This window comes from Solanum lycopersicum, chromosome 9, assembly GCF_036512215.1.
Source record: "Solanum lycopersicum chromosome 9, SLM_r2.1".
Lineage (NCBI taxonomy): Eukaryota > Viridiplantae > Streptophyta > Magnoliopsida > Solanales > Solanaceae > Solanum > Solanum lycopersicum.
In genome coordinates, this window is record NC_090808.1 from 45,547,833 (window position 1) to 45,561,840 (window position 14,008).

Genomic DNA, 14,008 nt, shown 5'->3' on the forward strand with positions numbered 1-14,008 from the left:
CAATATCTTATAAAATGATGATATGCCAAGCGCTTAGATAAGACCTCTTCAAGGTCGAGTATTGTGTGTTATGACAAGGGGTGATCTCGGGACATGACAAACTTGGTGTAAGAGCATAAGGTTATTGAATGATAATTAGGATGGATCTTATGATCTACGTCTTTTGGTGTCTTGTTCATAGGTTTGAAGGGCTCCACACTTATGAATGAGAGGCTATCTAATAGTTAGGAACATTCACTTCTTTTGATATTCTTATAGTTGTACCTAAGAGTCTTGCGTCTATATGTACATGCCTTTTAATATTTTTTCTTTTGGATATAGTATATGAATACAAATAGGGAAACCATTAGAAAGGTATTAATGGAGGTTGCAAATGCAGGAGTTCCTCTCCAAGGTAAGCAAATACCTTCTAACGAGCATGTTCCTCTAGGTGTCCAAGTTTCGTTCAATCCTCCAATCTTGATGGATGGAGAGATAAGGGATGCTTTTCCAAACATGACCCAAGTCATGGCTACTCAATCTCAAGTCATAACTACACAATATCAAGATATGATGCCGCAAGCTAATCGGGACATTTGGACTCGTGTGAACTTGTACCATCGCTTCACATTTGTGGGACTTTACAAGAATGAATCGTCCAATGTTCTATGGGTCTATGGTGAATGTGGATCATAAATACTTTCTTGATGATGTATATAATATCTTGTTTACTATTTAAGTATCTTCGAATGAGAATGTCGAGAAATCCACGTATCACCTCAAAGATGTGTCTCAAACATGGTGCACTCAATGGAAAGAAAATAGGGTCTTGAGAGTGGTCCCATAATTTGGGAAATTTTAGGAAGGAATTTTTTGATAGAATCTTCCTAAGGGATAAAATAAAGGAAAAAGTTTAAGAATTCGTCAACCTTCATCAAGAAGGTATGAGAGTCCAAGAATACTCTTTTAATGTTCATTAAGTTGTCTATGTATGCTTTGTCTTTGGCGTCTAATACTAGAGATAAAATGAGTAATTTTTTAACGGGTGTGTCCAATGATCATGTGGAAGAGTGTCGTGAGGCAATGCTTCATGATAATATAGGAATTTATCTTTGATGGTGCATTCTCACCAAGTTGAAGAAACTAGGCATAGGAGAGAAATGGGGATGCTGAGAGGGCATGACACTATGACGAAGGTGCTTCTAAGGTTAAGCTTAAAATCCAAGATAACCCAAGATTTAAGAAGGGGCTTTCCAACCAAGATCCTTCCAATGTTGCAAGGGACAAAAACGATAGTGTACTTAACCCAAAGGCGCAAGGAGGAACAAATCATGGTTATCAAGGTAATAAATCAAATTGTTTCTAGTGTGGCAACAGGCATGTGATCAAGTGCCTAGTTGGAAAGGATATTTTCTTTTCTTGTGAAAATAGTGTCCACATGGTGAAACATTGTCCCATGACAAAGATTAAGAGATAACGAGTAATCAAGCACAAGAAAGAGGTCATAACTCTGATTCTCCTAAGAGGAACCACTTTTATGCTCTCCAATCCCAAGGTGATCAAGAGAGCTCTCCCAATGTTATTACATGTATGTTGCAAGTATTTCAATTAACGTTTATGCATTGTTAGATCTTGATGCCACCTTTTGTTTTGTAACTCCATTAGTGGCTACAAAATTTATTATTCTTCATGAAAACCTTTTCAGTTTCTATTTAGTGGGTGACTCCATTGTTTCTGAGAGAGTCTATAGGAGTTGTCCCATCTCATTGTCCAGTAGAGTCATATTAGTTGATTTGATAGAATTTGATATGTTTGATTTTGATGTTATATTGGGGATGGATCGGTTACATTCTTGTTTTGCCTCTATTGAATCTTAAATAAGGTAGTCAAGTTTCAATTTCCTAATGAACCCGTCTTAGAGTGGAAGGGGGGAAGTTCAATCCCTAGAGGTCAAATTATTTCGTGTATAAAAGCTTGTAATATGATTTTTAATGGATGTCTCTATCATATTGTTAGGGTCAAGGACCTTTGGTCCGAGTCTCCTTCTTTTGAGTCTGTCCCTCTAGTGAAAGATTTTTTTGAAGTCTTCTCCAATGACTCGCTCGGAATTCATCCTTAAGAGGAAATAGATTTTTGTATTGATTTACTAACGGATACTCAACCTATATCAACTTTTCCTTACCATATGGATCTGGACGAGTTTAAAGAATTGAAAGCTAAACTCAATGATTTTCTATACAAGGGTTATATTTGACAAAAAATATCTCCACGGGGTTCCCCGATATTATTTGTAGAAAAGAAAGATGGGTTTCTTAGGATGTGTATTGACTATCGACAATTGAATAAGGACATTGTAAAGAATAAGTATCCTCTCTCTAGAATTGATGATTTTTTTGACCAACTCACAGAGGCGGGTTACTGTTCGAAGATTGATTTAAGGTTGGGTCATGACCAACATAGAGTGAGAGGAATTGACATTCATAAAACGGCTTTCCGGACAAGATATTGTAACTATGAGTTTGTAGTCATGTCTTTTAATCTAATTAATGCCACAATGACCTTTATAGACCTTATGAATCGGGTGTTTAGGAACTATCTAGAATATTTTGTGATTGTCTTTATTGATGATAATTTGGTATACTCCATGAGTGAGAAAGATCATATTAGTCATTTGAGGATAGTGTTGCAACTCCTCAAGGATCACAACATTTTTTCTATGCTTAGGAACTGTAAGGTTTGGCTAAGATTGGTTGCTTTTCTTTTTTATATTGTTTCAAATGTGGTAATAGAAGTCGATCCAAAGAAAACAAAGGCGGTTAAGAATTTGCCTAGACCACTAAATCCCATGGATTTTCAAAGATTTTGGGTTTAGCCCGGTATTATAGGAGATTTATGAAGGGTTTCACCTCAATTTCTTCTTCATTGACGTTCCTAACCCAAAAGAATGTTAAGTTTGTTTGGTTGGAAGCCTGAAAATAGGCCTCCAAGAGTTGAAAGATAACCTGACCTCTACTCAAGTATTGACTTTATCACAGGGTACCGAACGGTTAGCAGTGTACTGTAACGCGTCTCGACTAGGTTTTGGTTGTTTCCTTATGACACATGGTAAGGTGATAACTTATTTCTCAAGGCAACTCAAGGTACATGAAATGAACTATTCGACCCATGTTCTTTAAATAGTGGCCATAGTGTTTGCTTTGAAATTTTGGAGACATTATCTTTATGGGGTGCATGTAGATATGTATACCGATAACAAGAGTCTCCAATATGTGTTTACTCAAAAAGACTTGAACCTCCAGAAATGAACATGGTTAGATATTTTGTAAGACTGTGATATGAATATCCTTTACCATCCTGTCAAATCTAATTTAGTTGTGGGTGCTTTGAGTCTCATGTCCATGGGTAGTTTAGCCATGTATAAGACTAGAAAAAAAGGTAGTCTCTGATGTGCATAGGTTGGTCATGAAAATTAGTTGGGGTATGAGGGTGGTACCCTATTTTGGGAGGCTACTGCCTCACACTTCACAAGCCACACCATGACTCATGGTGTTCTTTATGGATCATGTAGAGGCTAGAGAGGGTTCGATGTGATTTCACTTGTGAAGGTTAAGTTTGACTTTTATTTTAGAAGTTCAAATAAGTGAGGGTGTTTTGGGTATTTTAAGGGTTAAGTATAAATTGATTTTAAGTCATTTTTACACCTATTCCTAAATCAAAAAATAAAATCCCAAATTGAATTCAAAAGATATAAAGAACATTCAAGATTCAAGCAAAAGGTTTTCAACCAAAATTTCCTGGTTAATCTTCAATTAGGTATGATGGATTTTACGACCCACAAGTACAATACTCATATAATCAAATTGACACAGTTTATAAACCATACATCATAATGTATACATTTATCAAGAGTCTATAACAATCTGCACATGAATTCAATAATACAGAGACATTATCACATCACCAATAGCATAGTCAAATATAGAGATTTTAGAAGGTCAACGGTTCATGGAGACTTTCATTGAAAAACATCAATTAATCATCAATAATATCATCTCTTCATGTGTGTAAGCATGTCATGCAACAATCCAAGACTTAGAGTAGAAATTGGACGTTTTTCATCTTTTTCAAATCTTTAAAAATCATCTTTAAAATAGACATTGAGATGATAGCAAGACTTAGATAAATAAATCACATACCTTATTATAAGAATCTAAAGAGAATTGAAGAAAAAAATCCATTAAAGATCAATCATAAAGCTTTATCTTCACCTTGGGCTCTCATGGATGTTCTTGAAGAATCTTTGAGAGGGAAAGGGTTTTAATCTAGTTTCTAGGGTCTAAATGAGAGTTTAATGACTTAAATACTCTTAAAATATGCATTAACACATAAAATAACTGTCCTCCTATTTCATAAGAGTTGGGGTGAATTTCCCAAAGTACCCAAAGTCTTAATAGTGAAGCTGGCAGATTGCAGTCACCACCAAAGAATGCCCAACGACGGACCGTCGTCTGAGTGATGCCCCATCAAAGGAATTATTTTTTTTATGGTCTTACCCATAAAAACATCCAGATCCTTGGGTGTGGAGTTTCCTCTGTCTTAATCAAGGTTAGAATGTTTGGAGGAGTTGTTTATCCAATATACCACGAGCCACTTAAAAGGTTGTGGTGCATGTTGGAGAGCAAGGGGGCTTGGTCGTAAAAAGTATTTAGGGTTTGCGGGTTATTCCCAATGTTAAAGGCTACTGCCTCACCCTTCACGAGCCACACCATGGATGGAAGGGCAGAGGCCTTTAGTGTCCGCTCAAGTTAAAAATTTGGGCCTCACAATCACTAGCCAATATGCTTTTCTCTCATTCATTTCATCGTTCATGGTTCGATATTATGCTGTCCTAGTCGTACAGGAACCACACCAATCAATCCCAAACTTGGTGGTTAAACTCTACTGTGGTGACGATACTTTACGGAAGGTCCTGCGGAAAAATAGATCGACGCCAGGATGATAAAAAGCTTAACACCTCTCATTCTTATTACTTTTTCAATATGAAATCGCAAAACTAATATCTGATCCTGCACAAATTCAAACATATATCAAACTTCCAATAATAGAAGATTAAGGAATTGTGTTCATTTCTTTTTCTTCTACATCATTTTTTTGGAAATCGTATGAGATTAAATTTATCCCCTTTTTAATAGGAATTATTCCTGTGGAACAGTTATTCATGTTAAATCTCTCTTAAACTCTTTCAATATAGCCTTTTTGAGACAATCCTAATAATCCTTGTGATCTATCACGAAATATTTTTATTCCTATCACATAGGATATCTCACCCATATCTTTCATTTCAAAGTTTATAGATCGACAGAGTCTTTCGTCTCAAACAATATGTCTAAATCAATAGCAACAAGTAAAATGTCATCGACATACATGACTAATAATATAAACTTACTCCCACTGATTTTTTTTTTATTTATAAACCGATCAACAGTAATTTCTTAAATCCAAATGATGTTATGGTGTCATTAGACTTTATATACCATTGTCGTGAGGCTTGTTTAGTCCATATAGTGACTTATTTAGCTTAGACACCGTGTGATCTTTTCTTTTAATTTCAAAATTCTTTGTTTGTTTCATATAAACCTTCAAGGCCTCCAATAATCAATGTCTCCTTTTTTAGTGTATCCCTTGGCAACAAGTCTAGCTTTATGTCATTCACTATTACCATTTGAATCATGTTTGGTCTTGAAGACCGATTTATCCCCGATCCTTATAGAAATTTGCGGTAATTGAATGAGATCCCAAATTTTGTTGTATTCCATAGATTTTAACTCTTCATAACTGGAATCAATCCATTTATTAGACTCATTCTTTTCTACGACCTTTGAAAATAAAATGAAATCTTTATTAATTTGAATGTTAAAATTTGTCTCTTCCAAATAAATCACATAATCATCTGTAATGGCCGATTTTCTTATTGACACTATTAGTGATTAACTTCTTTCAGATACTTGTGAGTTAGTTCCTTCTTGAAATTTTCACTCAAATGCTGTTTAATGTTGTTAAAGTGTTCTTCAAGAAGAGGAACAATATTAGTGATTTGTGCGAAAGTAGGTACATTAGTGGGCAATAAATATTTACCCTTACCTCATTAATTTTCACACTTTATCGTTAAACACTCCCATTGCAAATGGACCTAGAAATTGTTCTGATTCGTTATAATTTTCATAATATTCAACACCTCTATCTAACCTAATGATTTTCACTTTTTATCTTATTGTTTTTCAACCGTATTAACGTACACTTTGAGAGCAGTTGTTGCTTGAGATTTTTCTTTCAACAAATAAATAAATCCATAATGTGAAAAATCATTGATAAAGGTGATAACAGATTTTCCACCACCTAAAAATGGAACATCAAAGGATCAGCAAATATCAGTGTGTATATTTTCAAGTGGCTGAGTGCTCCTTGTGGCACCTTTCTTTGTATGGTTGGTTTTCTTTCCTTTAACGCAATCCAAACATATACCAATATCAACAAAATTTAAGTTCGAAAGAATTTCATTCTTTACTAATCTTTTTAATCGTTCTTTGAATACATGATCCAATCTTTTAAGCCACAAATAAACAGAATTTTATTTTTGTGAATTACGTTTAATTACAACATTTTGATGAAGAGTAAGCAAGGATTCAGAAAAATTATTATTGAATTTCAATCTATATAAACCATCGATAAGAACACTATAACCATAAAAAGTAATATTCTTATATATAATGAAACATCCATGTCCGAACTTAAAATCAAATTCAAAAACATGTCTTGAAAGAAAAATCAAATTCCTAGAAAATGAAGGAACACAAAGAGTATGTGATTAAGAAAAGTGATGTCCAGTCTCCAAGATCAATCGATAAGTCCATATGCCTTCAATGTGATTTCCCATGAACAAAAAATTCTTATTTAGAATTGTAGTTTGGATCGTATTGAATCCCTGCAACATGGTGGATACATGAGTAGTTGCATCGAAATCAAGCCACCAAGTATTATTAGGGAATTCTACAAAATTTAATTCGAAACACATAAAGGCACTAAATGTATCTTTATTTTCAAGCCAAGCTTGTTTCAGGCAATTTTTCTGATAGTGTCCTTCATTTTTACAGAAACGGCAGACATCAACCTTGACTTCCTTATGATCATCTTGTGGAACTTTAATAGATGCTTTCTTTTTCTTATACTTGTTGACTTTCACTTTAAGTCCTTTACCAACTCCTTTATCCATAAGGTTAATAGAATGGCCTCCTCTTTGCTTATGTCTTGACTCCTCTTGAATAAGCATATTGGACAATTCACTAACATTTCAATTATCCTCAATAGTGTTATATTTAATTTTGAATGGTTCATATTCAAGAAGCAATGAGTTCAGAATAAACTGTACCAAGAAGGTGTTATACACTCTCATCCCCAATGTTGAAAGTCTTGTTGCATTGTTAGTCATCTCGATGATATGTTTTTCGTACTACGTGATCCATCAAATTTCATGATCGTGAGTTCAGCCATTAGTGTACTAGCGAGAGACTTATCAGCAAACTAAAAAATATTATTCCACAAACTTCAGATATTCCCTGACACTTTCTATTTGTGGAATAGTATTCTTAATGTTGTTAGCAACAATTATCTGCATGAGCATAAGAATCAGTCTGCTAGAGCGCTCCAATAATTTGTAAAAAGAACTTCTCATTTTCATTGCTTTTATAAGTAATGACAATAGGTTTGTCATTCAGCATAGCCAAGTCAAGATTCATCACACCTATGTGGAACTAGATTTTTTCATGTCATTTTGAGAAGTTCAATCCATTGAACACAATAACAAACAAAGCATGTGAATGAAGAGGAATAACTGCAAATAGATATACATGCTCATATATCAAAAATAATGTGAATTTAGTAAAATGATAAAAGTACATTGTAATTCTCCTTTGGATAGATACTACTATATACTATCATAATTTAAATGTCATTTTTTTTAAAAACCTTCATAGGCAATCAAATAATTTAATCGAACATATATGACATTTTTGCACATACAATATATGTTTGATTGAAAATATTAATTTACCTCCTAATTTTTCACTATTCCTAGAATGATAGATTCAACTTTGGTAACTTATTTTAAGTTCTAGCAATAGTGAAAGTCAATTTATCTAAATTTTTTCAATATAGGCATTTAATTAAGGGAAAAGACATAAGTTTCCCCTTGAACTTGTACTGAAAAGTCAGTTACACGCTTAAACTATTATGACGACCTATTACACACCTCTACTACTGAAAAGTGAATTTAATATCACCATACGAGGTATAAAATTACTCTCACATATGGTGGTGTATTAAACCGCTGCCACATTAGCGATACGTCAGCGCTATGTCAGAAATTATATTTTTTAATATTTTTTTTGTTTATTTTATTTATTAATTAATTTTTCTTTTGTTAGTCATATTTTAAATTTATTATTTTCTACTTAATTAGTAAAATTCTCTAATAATTATATCTTCTTCATTGCAAAATTGCAAAGAAAAAATTTTGTACAATGTCCACCAAGAAAAATTTTTGAAATTTAAAGTTGATTCGCATGGTGAAAGAATTTCTTTCGTTACAAATGAACCTCGAGAAGACTCCTTTAGTTTCTTCCATTGATTGACCATGAAATCGAGATTCGTTTGCTACTTTTTCAGATACGAACACCATAATTACTTTTTTTATGTTCTTCATGGAGGTTTCTTAAAAGATAGGAATAATAGAAAAATATTTTTTCCCCTTTTCAATCGATCTTTCATCTAGTTTTCTAAAAAGTCTCATCATAGTTCCACGACTGAGAACCCCCAAACTTTAGTTACCCTCCGCCGACATGAACAAACACAAATCCTAAGTCACTAGTACTATTTTGATTTCTTGTTAGGAGGTTTATAGGTTAAAAAATGTTGTTTTTGAATTAACTTGTTACTATATTGCTTCTTGTTAGTGATTCATTTAAGCTTGTTTGGACGTGAAGAAGATGAGAAGGGTGGGATATGAAGAAGAAGAGACGTGAGGGGTTCGGTATGATGAAAAAGAGATGTAGGGGTGGGGGTATAAGGAGAATTCAGAATTTTCAAAACTTTGTTTTTACTTAAATATTTATCTGACGCGCATAATTTATTTTTATTTTATTTTATTTTGCCACATCAGTTTTAGGGGTAACAAAATTCACTTTGAAACATGTGTAATAGGTCATCATGATAGTTTAAATGTGTAACTGACTTTTCGTTACAAGTTCAAGGGGCAATCTATGCGTTTTTCCTTTAATTAAGCTTAATAGATAATGACAATTTTATGAGTGCCTATTTTTCTTAACCATACTAGTTTGACCACTTTGGTGACTAAGAAGTTATATGAATACAAATGCATTAAAAATTGTATATGTGAACAATTTTAAACATTTTAGTTTGGTCACTTTGGTGATTAACAAACTATAGAAACATAATACATGCATCAAGTATCATAAACATGATATACATAGACGCTAATTTCTCTAGTTTGACCACTTTGATGACTAACAAACTATATAAATACAAAGCACACATAATATCATAAAATTTTGTGCATTTGAATAATTTTATACATATTAGATTGGTCACTTTGGTGACTAAAAGACTATAGAAATATAATACATGCATCAAGTGATCATAAACATGATATGTGTAGACGTTAATTTTTCTAGTTTGGCCACTTTGGTGACTAACAGACTATATAAATACAAAGCACACATAACATTATAAAATTTTGTGCATGTGAATAAATTTTTACATTTTAGTTTGGCCACTTTGGTGACTAACAAACTATAAAAACATAATACATGTATCGGGTTGAAAAATCAGACTTAATCTCTCTTGAAATACTGAATATGCCAATAAACAATGAATTGTAATAATCCACATATGTCAAGTGATTACAAATATTATATGTACAAATGTTAATTTCTCTAATTTGACTACTTTGATGACTAACAAACTATATTGCACTAAGTACCCATATTATTTATTGCTTAATTTAACGATAACTATAAATTATTGCACAATTTAAGAAACAAAACATAAGTATAACATTATGGAAAGATTAAGATTTTTCTGAATTTGTGCATATTGAACATGGCTAACAACACTTTATTAACATAAGAATTCAAAGGCCTTAAATAGTCAAGCACAAAATTAGGTTACTACAAAAGTATTTAACTTTAAGTCTGAACATAATTTGATTGAAAAACAAAAAAACTTTCAAAGAGATTAATTTTGAAACACAAAATTAAATCTAATAAATATCACAAAAAATCTTATACAGTGATAAAATTTTGTAGGTGTAGACGTTCATAGGCGTAAACAATTACTCCTATTAACAACTATATGAGTCGATGATAATTTTTTTTTTAAGTAATGTCATATCTTTACACCTAATTAATCTCATAATTTGTTACGCTAAAGTCAATGTTCCATTAATGAACTTCAGTAATTTCGTTCCTTCAAATCTTTATTTTAAACGAATTATCATACATATTTTTTTACTTTTTTTCTTCCCTATTTTCTATGATACTTTGCTAGTCAAAACGGTAAAAATAGAATACTACATATATATGTAAAATGATAAAATACCTAAAATTATTGCAACTAGTTAACATATCCATTAAGATTATCAGTTCAAATAATTACCACATATAAGATTAAGTACTTTAATACATATCAGGATCTTGAATATAATAATCTTACATAGAGATTATAGGGGCATATACTTGATGCGGAAGACATCATCACACAGAGAAGCGGAAGCGTTAATCGTAAATTGGTTTCACCTTGCCCTAACTTTATGTTAACACGATCGTCAATGATGAGATTATTGTAGAAAATATGAGATAATCCTAATAGATGGAGGGAGGACCAATTTGTAAATGTTATGACTTAATCTGATACATCCATCAAGTAACCTATATACGGACGAGATTTATTCCTTATTAAATATCATTTATAATATTACTTGAGTTACAAGTAAACTTGGACCACAAGTAAAAAGTAATTAATAATTCTTACACTTTAGTTAGAACTAGTCTAAACCAATAAGTCAAGAATATACCAACTAATATGAATGATATATATTTTTTTTATCTATTCTTCCAGAAATATTGACATTGTTTATTAAATGTAAGTGAACTGAAAATTATATACATATTTCTATTATAATATATACATAATATAGTATTTTTTTTGTTGACTAATTTTAAATATCTTACATATATTTTCATCAAAATTTATTTATAAAAGCAAAAAATTCCAAAACAAAACATAATATATCCTATTTTATGAATATTTTTGAATATCTTGTATATGTTTTAATTAAAATTTATTTATGAAAGTAAGAAAATCTAAAACAAAAAGTATTCGAAACATGTATGTACTCAGAACAAAAAGTATTCCAAACTTATATATTAAATCACAAACATTTATTGAGAAAATTTTATGAAACAACAAATTTTTAATTTAGATTAAATGTAATAGCTAGAGTTTGTTTTATTTTTAATTCGCAATAAACATTTTATTTTTTGTCATCTGATTCAGTGTACAATTAATCATTTTCGATATACAAATATATAAAATGCATTTGTGCTTGTATAATACGAGAAAAAAGTGTATATTCAAATACATATATTTTCGTCATATGCACTTATAACTATAGAAATACAAATTTTGTTATACAAATTATAATGTATGAATGAATTTACACAAAATTAAACTTTGTAAAATTGGATGTATGTAGCGAATTATACAAATGAAAGTTCCATAGGAAACATAAAAAAAAATTATGCAGCGCAATTATGCAAACTATAATTATAACATATAAATATGATTTTTATGTTTGTTATATGTGAAAGTTGTTATTTATCATTTCCCTACTTCATCTTTTAATTTTATTTTTGTAACAACCCAATTAGCCAGTTTGAGCAGTAGAATTATTTTTGATAAATACTTACTGGGTCGACGGACCACGCGACAGATCGTCATGATCACGACGGACCGTCATGGACTCCGGCGTCCCATACTTGTGAAATTTCTTCTGCTGCTCTCTTCACTACCCTCGACGGCAAGTATGACGAACCGTCATAGGCACAACGGTCCGTCGAGCGTCTTTGTTCCAAAACACTTCAACTCTTGGAATCTGCGTACTGGATTACTTCTCTGAACTTCGTGACGAACCTGCAGGACGGACCGTCATAGATACGACGGACCGTCACAAGTTGCGTAAACCCACACTTGGTTGGACTTCCGCTAAATTTTAAATGGGTGTTTTGGACTATTCATAATTATAATTATGAAATTAGTGGGGTAATTTTAATAACTTATTTAGTTGATGGTTAAAGAAGATAATAGTGAAATAAATAGTGGGTTACTTTTATCATTTTTTTTATATAATTGATTATATGATAATTAGGTAAAAAGAATATGTAGAAGAAAAATAAAAAGAGCAGAAGAGGAGAACGAAAGAGAGAGCTTGAACGAAAGAAGAAAGCAAGCGACTTAGACTTCAGATTGAAAAGGTTCACAGGCACTGAGGAAGGCAAAGGCATTGGAGAGGTAGCTTGCTTGATTTCGGTTCTTCGGTGGAGGTAGGTTATGGTTTATTTCTATGTGATAGATAAACTCTAAATAGTGATCGATATGTATTGAGTGATATTGTAAAGTCTCCTATGTACTTGATTGTGTGGTTGTATGTTTTGATTGTGTGGTTTGTGGTTGGCCTAAAATTATGACACAGTTGAATTTCTAATCTTGAACCCTCTCTATTAAAATGACGCCTCGAATAAAGAAGGCTTGATGAAATAAATAATGAGATAATCGGATCGGAGTGTCACGTTCCGACACGATTTTATGGGACCAGAGTATCACGTTCCGACACGATAACATTAAAGGAAAGGAATCTTGAATTATCTTAATATATTCAAATTCAAAGAACCTATTTCCCAAATGAGTATGGTGTGGAGGCATGAGTCCTCATAGGTGTGCTTGATGTTGTGATTGATGGTGTACCTATTATGGTGTTGTTGTCAATGGTTCATGTGTTTGTTGTTTGCCACCTGTTAAGTATTGTAGTTGATTTTATATTATTATTCAATATATATTATTTTCTATTTTGAGTTGGCTGATGATACCTACTCAGTACGTGTTCCTTGTACTGACCCCTACTTGTATTTTCTTCTTTGTTATTTTGTGGAGTGGAGCAAGTGTGCCATCGACTTCGACTCGCCCTCAGCTCTAGCCAGTCTTCAGCACATCAGAGTTCGGGGTGAGCTATTATTCCTAGCTCATGCTGGATTCTCTCCTTCACGTTTTGATGTCTTTGAATTTCGGACATGGACCATCTTTTTACTTATTTTGGTTTCTTAAATAATCTTAGACTTGGTAATTTGAGGATAGATGTTCTTGATGTGATGACTTCCAGATTTTGGGGATAATAAGTGTTAAACTTTAGAAGCTTATTTACTTGGTTACATTAATAAGTTTGGGTCTTCCGCATTATTTTTGTTAATTATCGTTGAACTATTGCTAAATGTTGGGTTTAGATTTGTTGGTTCGCTCACCTAGTAGGCTAAGTGTGGGTGCCACTCACGACTCGTTTTGGGTCGTGAAAAACTTGATATCAGAGCGTTAGGTTCGTTGGTCTCATCACACAAGAACAAGTCTAGTAGAGTCTTGAGGAACGGTATGGGGACGCCTTTAATTTTCTTCGAGAGGCTATAGGACTTTAGGAAAACTCCATTCTTTCTTTCTCTCGTGCTATTACTTGGATCCAATTGGTATCTACGTGATACAAATTGGTATCTGACCTCCTCACTCTATTTCGCAGATGGTTAGACCTAGAGCAACAACTGTGCCAACACCAACACCGGCAAGACAGGGTGCGTCTGAGCCAACCATTGGGGTTGTAACTCGAGGAGGAGCAGTGGTAAGGGGTCGTGGTATA

The 14,008-nt window shown here is 32.7% G+C and overlaps 1 long non-coding RNA gene across 1 annotated transcript; it reads right to left on the minus strand.

The window, feature by feature from the left end:
- Nucleotides 1-6,881: 6,881 nt before the first annotated feature.
- LOC138338262 (uncharacterized) lies at nucleotides 6,882-10,963 on the minus strand. Its single transcript, XR_011211701.1, has 2 exons — nucleotides 10,765-10,963; nucleotides 6,882-7,645 (listed from the first exon to the last, which is right to left on the minus strand). It is a non-coding gene; the product is annotated as an uncharacterized lncRNA (long non-coding RNA).
- Nucleotides 10,964-14,008: the final 3,045 nt, after the last annotated feature.